Below are 19,098 nucleotides of genomic sequence, written 5' to 3'. Positions count from 1 at the left end.
TTGTATTTTGATCAAATGGAAAAAGGTGGGTATGCGTGTCCGTCCATCTGTGGAAATCACCACCGAAACTTCCACTTTCGGTTGGTCGTTGGTTCAAATAGGATAATAATTGAGGCTTTTAGATATTCTAAAGCCCCAGTTTTTTTCCCATATAGTTGAAATTTTACACATGGTGTTCTATTACTCCCAATGTATATGGAAGGTATGGTCCAAATTGGTCTATAAACTAATGCTGATAATAAACTGATCTCTTAATTAGTCTTTTTCGGCACCGAAAGACTTCGAGTTTTGGCCGAATTGCTGGATTTGACTTCATCAGGCCCTATTGATTTCCTTAAAATAATCCGAATATAAGGTCAGCAGAGCCCATGGCTATGGATAGCCAAGATTCGGCCTGGGTGAACTATTTTTACTCGATTGAAGTTAATGCCAATTCTTCGAAAAGTATTTTAGTTTACCTTAATTACAATACGATCCAATTTGCTTCCTTTTAATTCTCTAGTTTTCCCCCCATTGTTATGTCATAAGGGTGCCGAAGTTGGGTAATTTCACAACGAGGTGAGCGACAATTTTATTTATTTATCACTGTAAACAAGCACACATGCAGTGGAACATATTCCCATGATGTTGTTTTCCTGACGCAGACACACACACACACATATACTCAAGCCAGTATCCACTTACATTCGCACGTTCATATGTTTCGAGCACATACCAAACTTAAGAGTTAAGTTTTCAGCAAAAGAATCGAAAACTATTACTGCCAAATTTTCACACACACACACACACACACTTTGAGTGGGAGAAGACAACAAAACAAAACAAGCTCTCCAACAAACTTGTTTTCCAAACGACCAGAAATTTTAAACTTCTGACAACGACACACTAAACATTGCCCGATTGAATGGCAAAGACGAATTCGTAAAAAACGTAAACTGAGGCTGCGAAAACAGTTGCGGAAGCAATGTCATTTCCTTCGATGACTTCTCCGTTTTTTTTTTTTTTTTTTTTCTTCTCGCTCGTCATATATCATCAAACATCTATGGCTGTGTGATGGCAAGCAAGTAGACACTGACTCACTGACAGACTGACTGACACGCTATTGGCAACAACCTACAATGTGTGGACACGTCTTTGTGCTTGAAGCCGAATCTGTGCAAGACGGAGATGTGGCAGCCGACACAAAACATCGACGGAGAAAAAGTCAAGTTTGTAACCCACAAACTACACAGATTTGCTTTGATGTTTACCAGCAAACATCATTTGAAACAGTACTCTGAAACTTCGATACCGGGAAATGAAAAAGAAAAACAAATGGCAAGAAACGAATACAAATGGCGAAAGCAATATCCAAAGATCTGAATCATATTTGACACTGGTTTCGGAGGATTGAATAATACTCCCTTTTTCAAATTTCAGCTGTCCGGTGCTCACTCTATGTGGCAGCTTTATCCAAACATGGATAGTTAAATAAATGCACTATCTATTCTTGTAAAATTCTCACTTCAAACTACTGTAACTCGTTCGCTTTTGTTTCTGTGTGTGTATGTGTTCATACTCATTGAAAACACATTTTTTTTCATATCTGCAACTTCAAAAACTGCATGGCGAAGAAGGAGGGGGGGGGGGGGGGGGGGGGAGCCGTCAGCCAAACACAAATAAACATACATCAAACTCAAAGAATGGCATGATGACGCCCTTCTTATGTCAAAAACTATAAAAATAATGTTTTGTGGTGGAATTTTTTCTATGAATGATCGAATTCTTTTTTTTTTTTTTTGTTCTTTCCACCTCCGCTACAAAAGCGGATGCTGCTCCCAATTCGGTCCCTTTAGTGTTTGCGCAGCAATGGCAATGACAGTTTAGGTATTGCCAGGATTTAAAGTATTTTCATAGAATATTTGTTTTTTTTTTTATATTTCTGATGGGTAGCAAAAAAAAGTGAACTACGAGAAATGAGTTTTATATGTGTCAGTGGTTCTACACACTTTGTATGTGCACACCTAAACAGCATATTAGCCGAAAATGTTTAGCAGAGAAAATGAAAAAAGAAATCGCGAACACAAAAAATAGTAGCATGCACCCGAAATGTAAGTGAAGAGGAGCTTTCCATGCGATTGTCAGTGAATCAGGATTGTAGAACGAAAGTAATACTCGTGGATAAGGTAAAAGCGAAGCGATTTATCTCATGCATATAAAACGCTTTCCACACAGACACAAACTTAGATGCAGCCCCATTTCCTTTATCATCTCAGCAGGGTGTACACTCAGCCAAAATTATGGTGTTTTGGTAACCATATTTTAGCCAATGAAAAACTAATTGAATTCCATTAATTTCATATAAAAGTGGGACGCCGCCGACTATGTTATACCCTTGTCTACGAAAATAGGGCGATATCATTAAATGAACGCTATATCTAATTCTGAACCGATCTTGATGGATAAGAAAACTATCTCCACTAAATTTTACAAATGTCAACAGACATAAAAGAGTGGTTTCTCAATAGCCTCTCTGTGATTGCAATGATTGCGGCACATTTCATCAAAGTACAATTTCATAGCACTTTCGTGATAGAATAACAACTAAAAATGCATAAAGTTCGGCCGGGCCAAAATTTGGATACCCACCTCCTCGGGAGTATATGTAAACGCCCTTTCGCCACAACCTGGTGAAAATTGGATAAATCATGCACCCAAATTCGGCACGGACATTGAGTGGTCAAATAAATATAAGTCGCTGTTGAATTTTGTATTTCAAATTTCAACAAAATCGGGTAATAAAAAAAGCTTTTATGAGCTTCAGACCCTTAAACGGTATATCGGTCTATATGACAGCTATATCTAAATACACTCCGATCTTTACCATATTTGGGTCGGATGGCGGTGGACTAAAATTACTCACTATTTGAAATTTCAGCGAAATGGGATAAAAAATAAAGCTTTAATGGGCTTCAGACCCTTCATCGGCAGATCGCTCTGCATGAAAGCTATATCTAAATATTGTCCGATACAAACCATATTTGGGATGGACGTCGGTAGACCTAAAACTACCCACTGTTTCAAATTTCAACTAAATCGGGTAATAAATAGACCTTTTTTGGGCTTCAGATCCTTTATCGGCAGATCGGTCAATATGGCAGCTATATCTTAATATAGTCTGATCTGATTGGGACCTGTGTTAAGAGGCATGAAACTAATCGCTGCTTCAAATTTCAGCGAAATCGGTTAAAAAATAAAGCTTTTATGGGCTTCAGACCCCTTATCGGCAGATCGGTCTATATGGTAGCTATATCTAAATATAGTTCGATCTATACCAAAATTGGGTCGGATGTTGAGAGGCTTAAAACTGCGCACTATTCCAAATTTCAGGGAAATCGGATAAAAAATAAAGCTTTTATGGGCTTCAGACCTTTTATCGGGAGATCGGTCTACATGGCAGCTATATCTAAATATGGACCGATCTAATCCATATTTAGGGCAGATGTCGACAGGCTTATAATAACTCATTGGTGGAAATTTCAGTGAACTCGGGTAATAAATAAAGCTTTTATGGGCTTCAGACCCTTTATCGGGAGATCGGTCAATATGGAAGCTATATCTTAATATAGTCCGATCTGTACCACATTTGGGTCGGTTGTTGAGAGGCTTAAACCTGTGCAAAATTCCAAATTTCAACGAAATCGGGCAATAAATAGTGCATTTATAGGCTTCAGACCTTTTATACGCAGATCGGTCTGTATGATAGCTTTATACAAATATATTCCGATCTGAACCATATTTGAGTCAGTTGTCGGGAAGCATTAAACTACTCACTGTTTCAAATTTCAGCAAAATCGGATGAAAAATAAAGTTTTTATGGGCATTAGACCCCTTATCGGAAAATCGGTATATATAGCAGCAATATCCAGATATGGTCCGATTTGGGCCGTTCAAAAACTTAACCAGCGTGCATCAAAAAGACGTATCTGTGCCAAATTTCACCTCAATATCTCAATTTTTGAAGGCTCTAGAGTGATTATAACAGACGGACAGACATACGGACATCGTTAAATCGTCTTAGAATTTTACGATCATCCGAAATATATATACTTTGTAGGGTCGGAAATTGATATTTCGATATATTGCAAACGAAATGACTAAATGAATATACCCCCTATCCTACGGTGGTGGGTATAAAAAGCTGTCTGTATTCAGTCCGCTTAACTCCACCAAATCCTGAATGAAAAACCAGTAAGGAAAGGCAAAAGTCGGACGGTGCCGATTGTATAATACCCTACACCTATCGTATAGGTACAAAGTGGGACAAATGACCATTTGATTGCAATATTATTGCAAATCGGACGATACTAATAATTGGGAGCTATACCCATATCTGAACCGATATCCATGAAATTCACCAGTAATGTCAAGAATCATTAGAAAACCCGTATTGCTAAATTTCGAGAGAATCGGGTAACGAATGACCGTTTGATTGCAATATAACTTCAAATCGGACGAACATATTTATGGGAGCTGTATCCAAATCTGGACCGAGTCGATCAGTATGCTTATCAATGGGTCTATCTCTCTTCCTTTTGGGTGTTAAAAACAAATGCACTAAGTTATAATACCCTGTACCACAGTAGTGATTTCTACGCGGAATATGCTGCCATTGTACTTGATGCAAAGAGAGATCTGCGATTCAACTATCTACGATTCTGAAGGTCGCCGATTGCCCTGTTGGGTATACCGGCAATCTCGGAAACAGACCAAGGATCATTGGTCTATCGGCTGAATCACCAGCAACACCTCCAAGGAACAGGTCACAGTAGTACCCTTAGCCATACTTATAAATCTCAAAGTTACCCTATTTACCCTATCTCACACATGCGACGATCACTCAGTCACCGGCCTACAGATGTGACAACTATAGGTCAAAACTGGTCACACTATCGCCGAGTTCAGCCAGTTCATAAATCTGGATCGCAAACCCATCTGCCACCATCGAACCCATGGAACGAATAAAGAGCCGCAAAATTCTTTCTTATCCCAGACTGCCTATTCAAGCCCTAGTTCATCTTATTATCCAAGGCAGCCCCTTGCAAGCTCAACAGTTTGAATTCATACACCTTCGTACTTCTCGTGAACAATATCAACTCAGTTTTACAATCATTAAACTGGAAGCCGATGAAGACGTAACCCCAAGAACGGTTTCCAAAACCTCACATCGGGTATTCGAGAACTTCCCTATGGCCAGAATATACAGGCCGTAAGCATAAGCGCAACCCTGGCAACTAGCAATTCAAGTTTCCACAGCATCTCATCGAACCCAAAAAACCTTCAACGAGGACGTCCTAATACTGGCCGTTGTTGTTGTAGCAGTTTATTGTGTTCTATTTTCCGTCTGCTTGATTCTGTTGAGTGTCAAGACCCAGGAACTCTGCGACTAAGATGGGGTGCGTCCACAAGGATCTGGGTCTGAGTCGAGTGGGTCTGGCCGGGCAGTTAAACAGGTGAAGTGTATCGTGCGGTCCCTGGTTACAATCGGGACATACATCTTGCACTTCGGCATCAATCCTAGCTCTGTAGGAATTGAGGCGGCTGCATCTGCCGGACCGAAATTGAGCCAGAACAAATCTGGTTTGCCGGGGGAGGTCGATTTCTTCAGGTGCAATGGGTGGCGGTCGTTCTCCAAGGACTACACTCACCCGGTAGCTAATTACCGCATCTACTACTGTGTCTGCATGCATGTTGTTTAGACCTACTTGATATGCCGCTTGATTTAGAGGTTCTCTCTTGTAGCGCTGAACCTCACGCTCTAGATCATGTAGATCTACTTTAAGGCTTCTGGACGGTGGATATCTATCCACAAGATGATGATTTGGATGGTTTCTGCGATAACAGCCTAAAAGGTATTGCTTAGACAGCATGTAGTTATGTCTTCGCACTGGTAGGATCTATGTCTCCTGATGGAGAGGTTGAGGACAGTGGTAAGGTACTCAACTCCAGGTGAATCTAGATTCTTCAACATCAATATAGAGATTCCGTCGGGGCCCAACGCCTTAGATGATTTGGCGCCACGAATGACATTCATAACTTTCCCCACGGAAAATTGTTATGGTTGTTCATCGGCACGGAGACCACAAATACGGCGAATGGCTCTCCTCCTTGCCCTGTCTCTCTCGGGATGCACAAAAAATTGACGGCTGAACAACCTGGCGCATCTCTTCGGATCAGTCACGGTTATTTTGCCAAAAGTGACTGAGGTCCTGTTATCCCGTCTACCGGGGTTCGAGAGTGACTTAACAGTAGACCACAGTTTGCATCTACAGCGGTGCCTAAGTTACATTGCTCCAAGTGTTCCAGCCACAAATTCCGCTTATGTTCGTTGACTACCCTGTTTATTTCCAGATTCAGCTCGCTGATTCCAGGGTTAGCGGGGTCCATAGCACGAATCCCATCACGCTCATCTGCGAGTACCACTGCTTGTCCCGGGAAATTGGGCCGCACTTGGGGTATTCGACCGGCTGGTATAAAGCGAGCGGCTGCTGCGTTAATGATGTCTCGGAATTTCCTCTCGGCCTCAAGCACATCAGAGGGGGCTTGTGGCCGCTTCAGTACGGCGATTGGTATACTCTCTGAAGCCAGTCCAATCGGCCAAATATGATTGATAAACGTCCGGCGCTCAGAGGTTATGAAGTCGGTTGGTCGGACGATGGTAAGAATTATGGAGAGGTGGTCTGACCCCAAACAGATGACGGCTTGCCGGGATACGTCACTCAGGAGATCAGGGGATGCAAAGGAAATGTCTAGCGAGCTGCTGCACCTCCTCGTAATCCTAGTGGGGGCATCCCCATTCACCGTGTAAAACGTGGAGCTTTTAATCTGCTCCGCCAAAGCTATGTAACGCTGGTTGTTACCTAGGGGAGAATGCCATGACGTGTGATGCGCATTAAAGTCCACTAGAACCAGACGATTATGGCCAGATAGCAACCCACGTATTTGGGGGTTGAAAGCCTGGCCATTAATCGGGACACAGCTACCAACCGGCGGTGTGTACACGTTGTATAGCTCTATCTCGGCAGTACCAGACCTGACTGCTATCCCCATGCATTCCATGTAGGGGTCACTAGCGCCATGCGCAGGCGAGACAGGTCTATATTCCATTCCATCCTTGAGCGATCCTTACGTAGCACATTGTAACCGTGGTAACTGTACAAGCTGCAGGCGTTGGTCAGCTTTGTCTCCTAGATCGCTGCGACCGACTGCTGGCTACGACGCTTCTGACCGACTGCTGGCTATGTTCGCACAGCACCTTGCGACATAGCCAGTATGACTATACTCCCGTATTGAAGTGAGGCCAGAGCAAGATCGGAAATGTACCCACTCCATGCACCGGTTACACCTCACAGACACCGACCGATGATTAAGGCGGTTCTGGCAAACCGAACAGAACCAGGGTCCGGGGTTCTTTTCAATCCCGGCACGGACCAGAAGCGTGCGGAGAAGGCACTCCGCCTCTTCCATGACGAAAATTATGATTAAATAACACCTTCAGTACCTTAATCGGTATAAATATCACCTTAGGTATGAGACCTCATTCAGTATGAATACCTTATTCGGCATGAATACCTCTTTTGGTATGAATACCATCTTCAATGAAGACGTCCTAATACTGGCCGTGATCTCCCTATGCAAAAACATACTCATTCTCGTAACAGTAATGCCGCTGTCAATAGTATGAATACCGCCTTCGGTATAAATACCTCTTTCGGTATAAAAACCTCCTTCGGCATACATACCACTTTTGATATGAATACCACCTTCAGTACCTAATTCGGTATGTATACCTCATTAGCTATCAATACCTCTTTCGTTATAAATACCACTTTTGATATGAATACCTCATTCAGCATGAATACCTCATTCAGTATGAATACCTCATTTAGTATGAATACCTCCTTCAGTATGAATACCTCATTCAGTATGAAAACCTCATTTGGTATGAATATCACATTCGGTATGAATGTGGTATTCTTTCGGTATAAATACCACTCATTCGGTATGAATTCGATATGAGTACCTTATTCGGTATGAATACCTCTTTCGGTATGAATACCTCTTACGGTATAATACCTCTTAATGTGTAAATAAAGGGTGATTTTTTTGAGGTTAGGATTTTCATGCATTAGTATTTGACAGATCACGTGGGATTTCAGACATGGTGTCAAAGAGAAAGATGCTCAGTATGCTTTGACATTTCATCATGAATAGACTTACTAACGAGCAACGCTTGCAAATCATTGAATTTTATTACCAAAATCAGTGTTCGGTTCGAAATGTGTTCATTCACCGTAACGTTGCGTCCAACAGCATCTTTGAAAAAATACGGTCCAATGATTCCACCAGCGTACAAACCACACCAAACAGTGCATTTTTCGGGATGCATGGGCAGTTCTTGAACGGCTTCTGGTTGCTCTTCACTCCAAATGCGGCAATTTTGCTTACTTACGTAGCCATTCAACAAGAAATCAGCCTCATCGCTGAACAAAATTTGTCGATAAAAAAGCGGATTTTCTGCCAACATTTCTAGGGCCCATTCACTGAAAATGATTTGCAAGCGTTGCTCGTTAGTAAGTCTATTCATGATGAAATGTCAAAGCATACTGAGCATCTTTCTCTTTGACACCATGTCTGAAATCTCACGTGATCTGTCAAATACTAATGCATGAAAATCCTAACCTCAAAAAAATCACCCTTTACTTCTTTCTGTATGAATATCTCTTTCGGTATAAATACCACTTTTGATATGAATACCAGATTTGGCATGAATACCTCTTTCGATATAAATACCTCTTTCGGTATAAAAACCACATTCGATATGAATACCACCTTCGGTGTGAATACCACTTTCGGTATTAATACCACTTCGACATGAATACCACAATTCAATATGAATACCACCTTCAGTATGAATATCACCTTCGGTATGATTACCATCCATCATCGTCCTGTAACATCTTAGGGTAGATGCGATCTGGACCAGGAGACACAAAAGCTTAAAGTTGTGTTATGACCAATGAATGCACTAATGGGACACCGAGTGCACCGCCATTACGTGAAGTTCATTTTCTTCCACAAACTCACTAAAAGAAAGAGGTGTCTGGCTCGCCTATAAAAAGGAAAAACTTGAATGGGATAGCACTCACAGTTATAAAAAAAAAGTCTCTCCTTATCAAATTTTTAATTTTTATGTTAAGATTTCCCTTATATCTGCACATTTTTTCCGTGTGTATTCGAGTATCATTTCATTGAGTTTATGTACATGTGCTCCCATTGCGTTAAAACATTTGTAACAGTGTATGTGACATCCTCGAAATGAATAGAGGGCATGTTCCTTCATTTTCCAGTTCATCGTTACATCTATGCAAGTATTTGAGAAGAGGGAGAACTTTGTTACGTTTTTTTTTTTGGCTCCCTCTTCGTGTAATAAAGTGATGCATTGTAGTGAGCTTTTTGGCGTCTGTTTCGGGCAATAAATCACTGTCAAATGTCATTGGCATCACTTTGCATTAAAGCGCGTGGAAAAGTTACTTCAAATGTTAATGTTAAACATCAAAAACTCATTCCATTCCACCTTGGCATAGTGTAGCGAAATGGCGAATAGGAGTTCTCAGTGAACGCTTGTCACCACAAAGGAAAAGAAAATCCTATTTTTATGTGCATAAATTTAAGTTCATGTCCAAGAATCCATGTACTTGGTGATTTTGAGACACTCGGTTAGTTCAAATTGTAATGAAAAAGGATGTCATGGTGAACCTTTCTATACCCTCCACCAAAGGATAGGGGTATACTAATCTAGTCATTCCGTATGTAACACCTCGAAATATTGATCTAGGACCCCATAAACTATATATATTTTAGATCGTCTCGATATTCTGAGTCGAACTAGCCATGTCCGTCTGTCGAAATCACTATAGCGGTCGAACGCTTAAAGCTGGCCGCTTGACATTTTGCACCGATACTAAAAATTAATGTAGGTCGTTGGGGATTTCAAATGAGCTATATCGGTTCGGATTTGGATATAGCTCCTATATAAACCTATCTCCCGATTTGACTTCTTGAGCCCCTGGAAGCCTCAATTTCCATTCGATTTGGCTGAAATTTTGCATGACAGCCCAATTCGGTCTATAACCTGATATAGCTCAATACCAACATATTCCAAACAAAAGGGAAAGCTAGGAAATTTTGCTTAGTTTTATTCTGAGGCTGTAAGAAGAGGCTGAAGATGTAATGTCGAATCAGTATGGAGGGTTACAAGCAAATATTACCATACCTCAGTCTGGTTAAAGTAAAGCTAAAATTCCTTTGTTGTACCAAATAATTTTAATACCAAAGTTCTACGTTTATACCTGCAGAATGAAGCCAATGGAAGGAATCGAACCCACGATGCCCCAGCACTGGTTTGCACTATTTGAGGGTGGGCGACCTCCCATTACTTGGACCTAATTTTGTATGCCATATTTGTAATCTACTGCCTAATACTTTTCATTTGAGTCTCATATTGGCAAGAATTACGGATATATTTTTTAGAAGAGTTTTGACTGGGTACTTGGATCCAAATTTTAATACCATAATCGTTTTCTGGTTTCCAATGCCTTTCATTTGATACCTATATTGTCCCGATCGCTCCCCTTTTGATTTTGGGTTGTGTTTTTCGCATAAGGGGGAGTGTCCGTCCCCCTTCCGATATCTAAAAATTGTATGGCCTATGTCGATATCGGGAGAGGGCGGACCCTCCCCCTTACTCCAAAACTTCTACCCATATATAAAAGTGTACCGATCAGGACCATATGGGATTCAAATGAAAGGTATTCAAGAGTAGAGTCCGAATTTAATAATAAAAGTTGGGTCTAAGTATCCCGGGGGCCGCCCTAGCCCCAAAACCCCTTAAAATAGGTTTATTTGACGATCATGACAATATGGGGCTCTAATGAAAGGTATTCGGGAGTAGATTAGGAATATGCTCAGGAAGAAGAAATATGCTTTATAATTTGTTGATATCGGAAGGGGACGGACCCTTCCTGTAAACCCAAAAATACCATCCAAAATCACAAGTGGACCGATAAAGCCAATATGGATATCAAATGAAAGGTTTTGAAGAGTAGAGTGCGAATATGATTAAAAATTGTAAAATGTATAAAAACAAACAAATTGGTCGTCCATATCAATATGGGGCTTAAATGAAAGGTATTCGGGAGTAGATTACCAATCTGGCTTACAAATTCAGATCGAAGTGTAGAGGGTCACCCCACCCCCTAAAAACTTCCCATATGGGTATATGACCCATCATGATTATATGAGACTCGGTTTGTTTGTTTGTTCAGTAGAATCAAAAAAAGGGAAACATAGGTTATATTATTTTTGGATATCGGATGGTGGCTGACCCTCCCCCTTACACCAAAAACGCCACCCAAAACCTACAGAGAACTGACGGGCACAATTTGGGTATCAAATGAAAGGTATTGGAGACTAGAAAATGAATATCATATTAAATTTTGAGCCCAAGTACCCAGCGGGACGACCCAAACCAAAAACTTCTCTAAACAAAAATATTCGATGTTCCTATCAATATGGGACTCAAATGAAAAGTATCAGGCAGTAGATTACAAATATGTCATAAAAATTAGGTCCAAATAATGGACCTAACTTTTGCCTCACCCCCAAATACCTCCAAATGGGCAGCGGACCATGGCTATATAGGATTCAAATAAATGAGATTTGGGAGTAGATTAAAAATATGACATTAAAATTTGCGTTCAAGTCAGGATGGTTTTTTTTTCTCCTAAAAATACGTCGAATAGATTTATTGACCCATTATGGCAATATGGGTCTCTCAAGGTATTTGAGAGTAGAAAACAAACTTGATATCCAATTTTGGGGATACGCCCTAAATAACCCCTAAACTGAACTTCATTTCCGACTATAGCAATGTGGAGCTCAAATCAACGATATTTGGGAGTAAAGAACGAATGTGATATCTACAAATTCAAGTGCCGGTGGCCTCCCCATACCCGATATATTTACCAATACTACATATGCACGAAAATATACCATGTATCACAGTAGTTGTGTAGGGTATTTATAATGCCCTTCACTGCAGTTGTATACAAGCACATAATCGCGTGCTTATAATCTTGCGTTCTTACAATGCAATGTGCTGTAGGGTGTTTGTGTTTGTGTTGTTGCCTATCGCTGCTTAAAACACTCAGAGTGTTTTGTTGCTGCTACCATTCGTTTGCTTGAATGACCGCCCCTTAATTGAAGTATTTGTTAAAAGTCTAATTGTTTTGTTATGCAATAAAGCTAATTTATTACGTTTTGCAAAAACAGGACATTTTCAAAGGATAATGGGGAAATGTTGAGTTTTGTGCATTATAGAACATCTGTCACAATTCCTATTGTTAATGGGACTCCTGCTTAGCTGGTGGACTATAACAACAACAATAACAACAATTGCTACAATGAATCAGATCCAGAAAGAGTTTAAAGTCGTAAACATTCCTTCAAATAGGGTGAAGTATGCAACACGAGGTAAGTACAAGCCTTCATTACACACCAACAACCACAAATGAATGGCAACAAAATAAGAAAAGTCCCACCCTTCTCAACTATGTTTTGCTACAGTGCACAGATTTCAAAATTTTACGCACAATTGATGGCAGCAGCAATTGTTGAGTCTTTTTTTGTCTGCATCTTTCTCAGCAAAAGACGAACATGCAGCAACCCTCTTCGGCAACATACGCACATGTCATATGCAAAGCTGTGAACTACAACCCCTTCTAACTGAGCTGGCAATGCATCGAAGTGCTGAACTTGTAACTGTTGACAGTGTAAGGTTTTTGAGTGCTAATGCTCAAATGCTTACACACTCTCATGACTTATGCTGCTCCTGCTGCTGCTGTTCTCCTTCTCAGAATCCTGCTCTTCCATTCACATCACTCCAAGTAATTTGTTGTAGTTAATAAATTCCATGCCATTTATATTTGACACCAATTCCCGTTCAGGAATCATTGTTGCCTCGTTGTGCCACAGCTGGAAGCGATTATTGAAGTGTTTAAAATGCAAAGACTTCTGAATGGAATCACAGCAGGTATTCCATAATTGCCAGGAGTCACAAAAATACAACGAATAAAAATGTCAACGCATTATTTAAATATTCATATTTAGGACAGTAAGAAGAAAAAAAAATATTTCCAAAAGTACGAATTGCATACGCTAATTTAATATGGTATGAACATAAAGGATGACAGTATGGACCTTGGGGTGGTCGGTGATTGATAAGTAAATTTTTGAATTAAAATTATCTCCGACCTTTTTCATGGTGATGGAGGTATTGGATATTTTTGGCATCACTACGGGGGTTCTTACTCTGTGGGCGAGTTAAACCATAGAACTACTATTAGTTTTGAATTTAAGAAGAACTAAAGTTTAGCTTTTAATGGATATTGGAGCAGCTTAAATAACTCACCGCTATGACTTTCATCTAAATTGAAGAAAAATTTAGAAATTTTTTAAATTGCACATCGAGGTAAAACGAAAAGTTAGTGAACCATACTCAAACAGACGATGGAGCGAAGTGTCAAAAGGGTAAGAAAATAAAGGGTGATCTTTTAGCTACTATCTTAATGGCAACACTGATTTAAACAGCTCACGCACGTTTCGTGTTTTGTTTCATTGTCAAGGATCTTCAGTTTGGTCTATAATTTAACCATGATTCATCTTACAAACGAACAAGGCTCGTAAACTATTCAATTTTTTTACCAAAATGCGTTATCTGTAAAGAAAGATCATCGCGATGGAATCTTCCATTCCATCTACGAAGCTATTTTTTGGCTCAATGGGTACGTAAATATGCAGAATTGTTGATTTTGGAGTGAACATCAACCAGAAGCATTGCAAGAGCCTCAATGCATCCAGAAAAAGTCACAGTTTGGTGCGGTTTATGGGCTGGTGGTATCATTGGACCGTACTTCTTCAAAGACGGTGCGAAACTGTGAATGGTGAGCACTACCGTGAAATGATATTCAACTTCGTTTTCCCAAAATGCAAGAGCTTGACTTGCATGACATGTGGTTTCAACAAGACAGTGCCATCTAGCACGCGTAACAATGGACTTATTGAGAGGCGAGTTTGGTAAACATTTTATTTCAAGTTCTTCACCGTTCAATTTGCCGCCTAGCTCGTGCGATTTGACGCCTTTAGACTATTTTTTGTGGGGCTTATGTCCATACAAACAAGCCCGCTTGAATTGGAAGACAACATTGATGCATTTATTCGTGAGATACCGGTCGAAATGTTGGAAAGAGTATACCAAAATTGGACTAAGTGAATGGGCCATTTGGGCCGAAGCCAAAGTAAACATTTGCATGAAATAATCATAAACCAGTAAGGAAAGGCAAAAGTCGAGCGGAGCCGACTATATAATACCCTACACAACCTGGTGTACGTAGTACTTTTTATACCCACCACCGTGGGATAGGGGGGTACATTCATTTAGTCATTCCGTTTGCAGCACATCGAAATATCAATTTTCGACCCTACAAAGGGTAGATATATCGGATAGTCGTAAAATTCTAAGACGATTTAACGATGTCCATCTGTCTGTCCGTCCGTCTGTTGTAATCACTTTAGAGCCTTCTAAAATTGAGATATTGAGCTGAAATTTGGTACAGATACGTCTTTTTGATGCACGCTGGTTAAGTTTTTGAACGGGCTAAATCGGACCATATTTGAATATAGCTGCTATATAGACCGATTTTCCGACAAAGGGTCTAATGCCCATAAAAACATTATTTTTCATACGATTTTGCTGAATTTTTAAACAATGAGTAGTTTAAGGCATCCCGACACCTGACCCAAATATGGTTCAGATCGGACTATATTTAGATATCGCTACCATATAGACCAATCTGCCGATAAAGGGCCGAAGACCATAAAAGCTTTATTTATTACCCGATTTCACTGAAATTTGCAATAGTGGGTTATCTTAAGCCCTCCAATATCTGACCTAAATATGGCTTAGATCGGACTATATTTAGATATAGCTGCCATATTGACCGATCTGCCGATAAAGGGTCTGAAGACCATAAAATCATTATTTTTTATCCAATTTCAATGATATTCAAAACGGTGAGTAGTTTTAGGCTCCTAACATAGGACCCCAATATGGTTCAGATCGGACTATATTTAGATATAGCTGCCATATAGACCGATCTCCCGATAAAGGGTCTGAAGCCCATAAAAGCTTTATTTATTACCCGATTTCACTGAAATTTAGAACAGTGAGTTATTTGAAGTCTCTCAACATCTGACTCAAATATGGTACAGATCGGACTATATTTAGATATAGCTACCATATTGACCGATCTGCCGATAAAGGGTCGGAAGACCATAAAAGCTTTATTTATTACCCGATTTCGCTGAAATTTGCAAAAGTGAGTTATTTGAAGTCTCCCGACATCTGACTCAAATATGGTACAGATCGGACTATATTTAGATATAGCTACCATATTGACCGATCTGCCGATAAAAAGTCTGAAGCCTATAAATGCACTATTTATTGCCCGATTTCGTTGAAATTTGGAATTTTGCGCAGGTTTAAGCCTCTCAACAACCGACCCAAATGTGGTATAGATCGGACTATATTAAGATATAGCTACCATATTGACCGATCTCCCGATAAAGGGTCTGAAGCCCATAAAAGCACTATATATAGTCCGATTTCATTGAAATTTGAAACAGTGGGTAGTTTTAGGTCTCCCGACGTCCGTCCCAAATATGGTTTGTATCAGACTGTATTTAGGTATAGCTTCCATACAGATCGATCTGCCGATAATGGGTCTGAAGCCCATAAAAGCTTTATTTTTTATCCGATTTCGCTGAAATTTGAAATTTTTACTTTAATTGGCTACGACAGAATATTTTTTCCACTAGCCGAACGTTGAATAGCGTTCCAAGCGCCTCGATCTTCTGCGCTCATTCTAAAATCTCTGACACCAAGTTTCGAGGTGTCTCCCACAACTTGATCTTTCCATCGGGCTTTTGGTCTTCCCGGTTTGCGTGTACCACCGTATTTGTCTTCAAAAGACTTCTGTGCTGAAGCTTCTTCATCCATTCTGACAACATGACCTAGTCAACGCAGCCGTAGTATTTTGATGAGTGTAACTATGCTATCGTCGTCATACAGCTTGTGGTTTATACGTCGCCTATATTCTCCATTAACACAAACTGGTCCATATATTTAACGAAGAATCTTTCTCTCAAATACCCCAAGCACTGCCTCATCTGCTTTCACAAGTACCCATGCATTAGAACAATATAACAACATGGGTTGTATCAGTGTCTTGAATAGTGTAATCTTCGTCTCTCGAGAGGTGGCCTTGTTTCTAAACTGCTTACTTAGTCCCAAGTAGCATCTGTTTGCCAGTATTATTCTTCGCTTAATCTCAAACCTAGTGTCATTCGTTTAGGTTACGGCGGTGCCGAGGTAGATGAAGTTTCTGACTATCTCAAAGTTGTGGTTCCCAACTTTCTCCAATTTCTTAACCTGATCGTTTGTTCAGAACGTTTTGGTAGTTGATACCATCCATTTCGTCTTATCTCCATTTCCTGCCAGACCCATTTTCATAGACTCTCTTTCGATTCTTTCAAGGCTGCAGCTACTACTTCCAGTGACCGACCTTTGATGTCGATGTCGTCGGCATTGGCGAGTAGCATGTGTTCTCTTGAGATTAGTGTGCCATATCTATTCACATCTGTATCTCGTATAATCTTCTCCACCAGGATATTTAAGAGATCACACGAAAGGCTGTCTCCTTGTCTAAAACCTCGTTAGGTATGAAATCATTCGGAGAGATTATTTCCTATTCTTACTGAGGAACGCTTATCAGCAAGCGTCATCCTGCAGAGTCTCATTAATTTTGCAGGGATACCAATCTCAGACCTGGCTTGAAATACCTTTGAACCTTTAGGTATTTCAAGCCTCGAAAAATTCATCTGCCTCATCATAAAGTATAAATATTCTGGATTGTCTCGACATTCTGAGTTGATGTAGCCATATCCGTCCGTCCGTCTGTCGAAATCATGCTAGCGTTCAAGCGAGTATAGCTAGCTGCTTAAAATTTTGCACATATATTTCATATTGATGCAGGTTAATGATGGATTTCAAATGGGTCATGTCTGTTCAGATTTCGATATAGCCCCCATATAGACCGGTCCCCCGATGTTATTTCTTGCGCCCCCAGAAGCCTCAATTTTCATCCGATTTGACTGAAATTTGAAACAAAGACTTGTGTCCAACATCTATGCCAATTATGATCCGTATCGGTCTATAAGCTGATACAGCCCTCCCCATTATGATGAGTTGATTAGTTTAGTATGCCCCTGTCCTATGGTTGTGGATATGGTGGACGGTTTTGACAGTTTTCGTTGATTACAATTCACTCAAAATACTACCGTCCACTCCTTTCATCCAATCAAACGTCAAAAACATAAAAACCCTTATTTGAAGATTGAAGCCACACGCCTTACTTCCATTTGACGTCATTCGCTTAGAACTAAATCTGCGAAAATTAAATTCAACAGCCTTTTAAAGTGTTTAAGGAGTGTCACATTCTATTTAACCAATGAATTTATAAAAAGCTTTTGCTGCAACATCCTTTCAGGCCTCGATACAACCCATTGAGGAATTACAACATGATCTGTGGTCTAATTGATATTGAATATGTCCTCTTGTGGACAATCCTTTATGAATTCACCCAATCCATTTCAAAATACACACGACTATGTACAACTGCGATTAGAAACAGCTGTCACATGGATGCCCACAAACAAAACTACATTCAGGGCAACAACAAAAAAATATCAAATCCGTTATGCAAACCGCAGCGGCAATATTGCGACCAACAAACAAAATCGCAAAAAAAAATGAAAACAGACATTAATCCCATTTCTAGCCAGGAGCAGTTAATGAACAATATGTCATCGCAAATGTATGGACATACGCAATCATTAACCCCCCCCCCCCCCACACACACACACACACACAAAAAAAAGTATTCACTGTATGCATGTACAGATAGAGCGCTAATAACAGATTTCCATAATAAAACATTTATGATTTGGGTAATAAGCTGGGCATACAAAGATCTCTGGGCAGTCCCCAATGTGGTCGAATCTATCCATGCAGTCACAACCGGGCGTCAACCACCCCCCAAATGACAACATTGCAATCGGAAACTACATTTGTGTTGCACTCAACATGCATTGGCGTCAGTTTTCATTGCAACATACTCTCGTACTCATTGTTTAGGCAATTTCATGTTCTCAGACTAATAATTGTGAATTGTGAGATTTTGTCTTTTTGTATGGTCCCGGTGCTCATGAAAAATTAACAGCGACATTAGTGTACAATACATGAAAACAAGTAAGAGCGTGCTAAGTTCGACCGGGCCGAATCTTATATACCCTCCACCATGGATCGCATTTGTCGAGTTCTATGCGCGGTATCTCTTTTTAGGCAAACATAGAATATTGAATAAAACTGTTGTGCTATTGGAGCTATATCAAGTTATAGTGCGATTCGGACCACAAATAAATGCTGAACATTGTAGAAGTCCTTGTGTAATATTTTAGTTGATTCGGATAAGAATTGCGCCTTGTAGGGGCTCAAGAAGCATAATCGGGAGATAGGTTTGTATGGGAGCTGTATCAAGCTATTGATCGATTATTATACACGTATGTTGAAGGTCATGAGAGAAGCAGTTGTACAAAATTTCAGCCAAATCGGATAAGAATTGCGCCCTCTAGAGGTTCAAGAAATCAAGATCCCAGGTCGGTTTATATGGCAGCTATATCAGGTTCTATACCGATTTACGCCATACTTAGCACAGTTATTGAAATCGGATGAGAATTGCGCGCTCTATTGGCTCAAGATCCAAGATCGGTTTATATGACAGCTATACGAGATTGTGAACCGATTTGAATCACACTCAGCACAGTTGTTGTAAGTGCTTTTAAAACACTACGTGCAAAATTTCAGACAAATCAGCCTACAAT

The 19,098-nt window shown here is 40.2% G+C and overlaps 1 long non-coding RNA gene across 1 annotated transcript in view; it reads left to right on the top strand.

Moving 5' to 3' along the window:
* LOC131995041 (uncharacterized) overlaps positions 1 to 12,931 on the top strand; it is a 29,551-nt gene extending 16,620 nt beyond the window's left edge. The window contains exons 2-3 of the long non-coding RNA XR_009397093.1: positions 12,373 to 12,573; positions 12,674 to 12,931. This is a non-coding gene — a long non-coding RNA (uncharacterized LOC131995041). The remainder of the gene's footprint in view (positions 1 to 12,372; positions 12,574 to 12,673) is intronic.
* The last annotated feature ends 6,167 nt before the right edge of the window (positions 12,932 to 19,098 follow it).

This window comes from Stomoxys calcitrans, chromosome 2 (assembly GCF_963082655.1).
Source record: "Stomoxys calcitrans chromosome 2, idStoCalc2.1, whole genome shotgun sequence".
Classification (NCBI taxonomy): Eukaryota; Metazoa; Arthropoda; class Insecta; order Diptera; family Muscidae; genus Stomoxys; species Stomoxys calcitrans.
The sequence above is the reverse complement of the archived record's forward strand: the minus strand, read 5'-3'. Positions and strand labels throughout refer to the sequence as shown.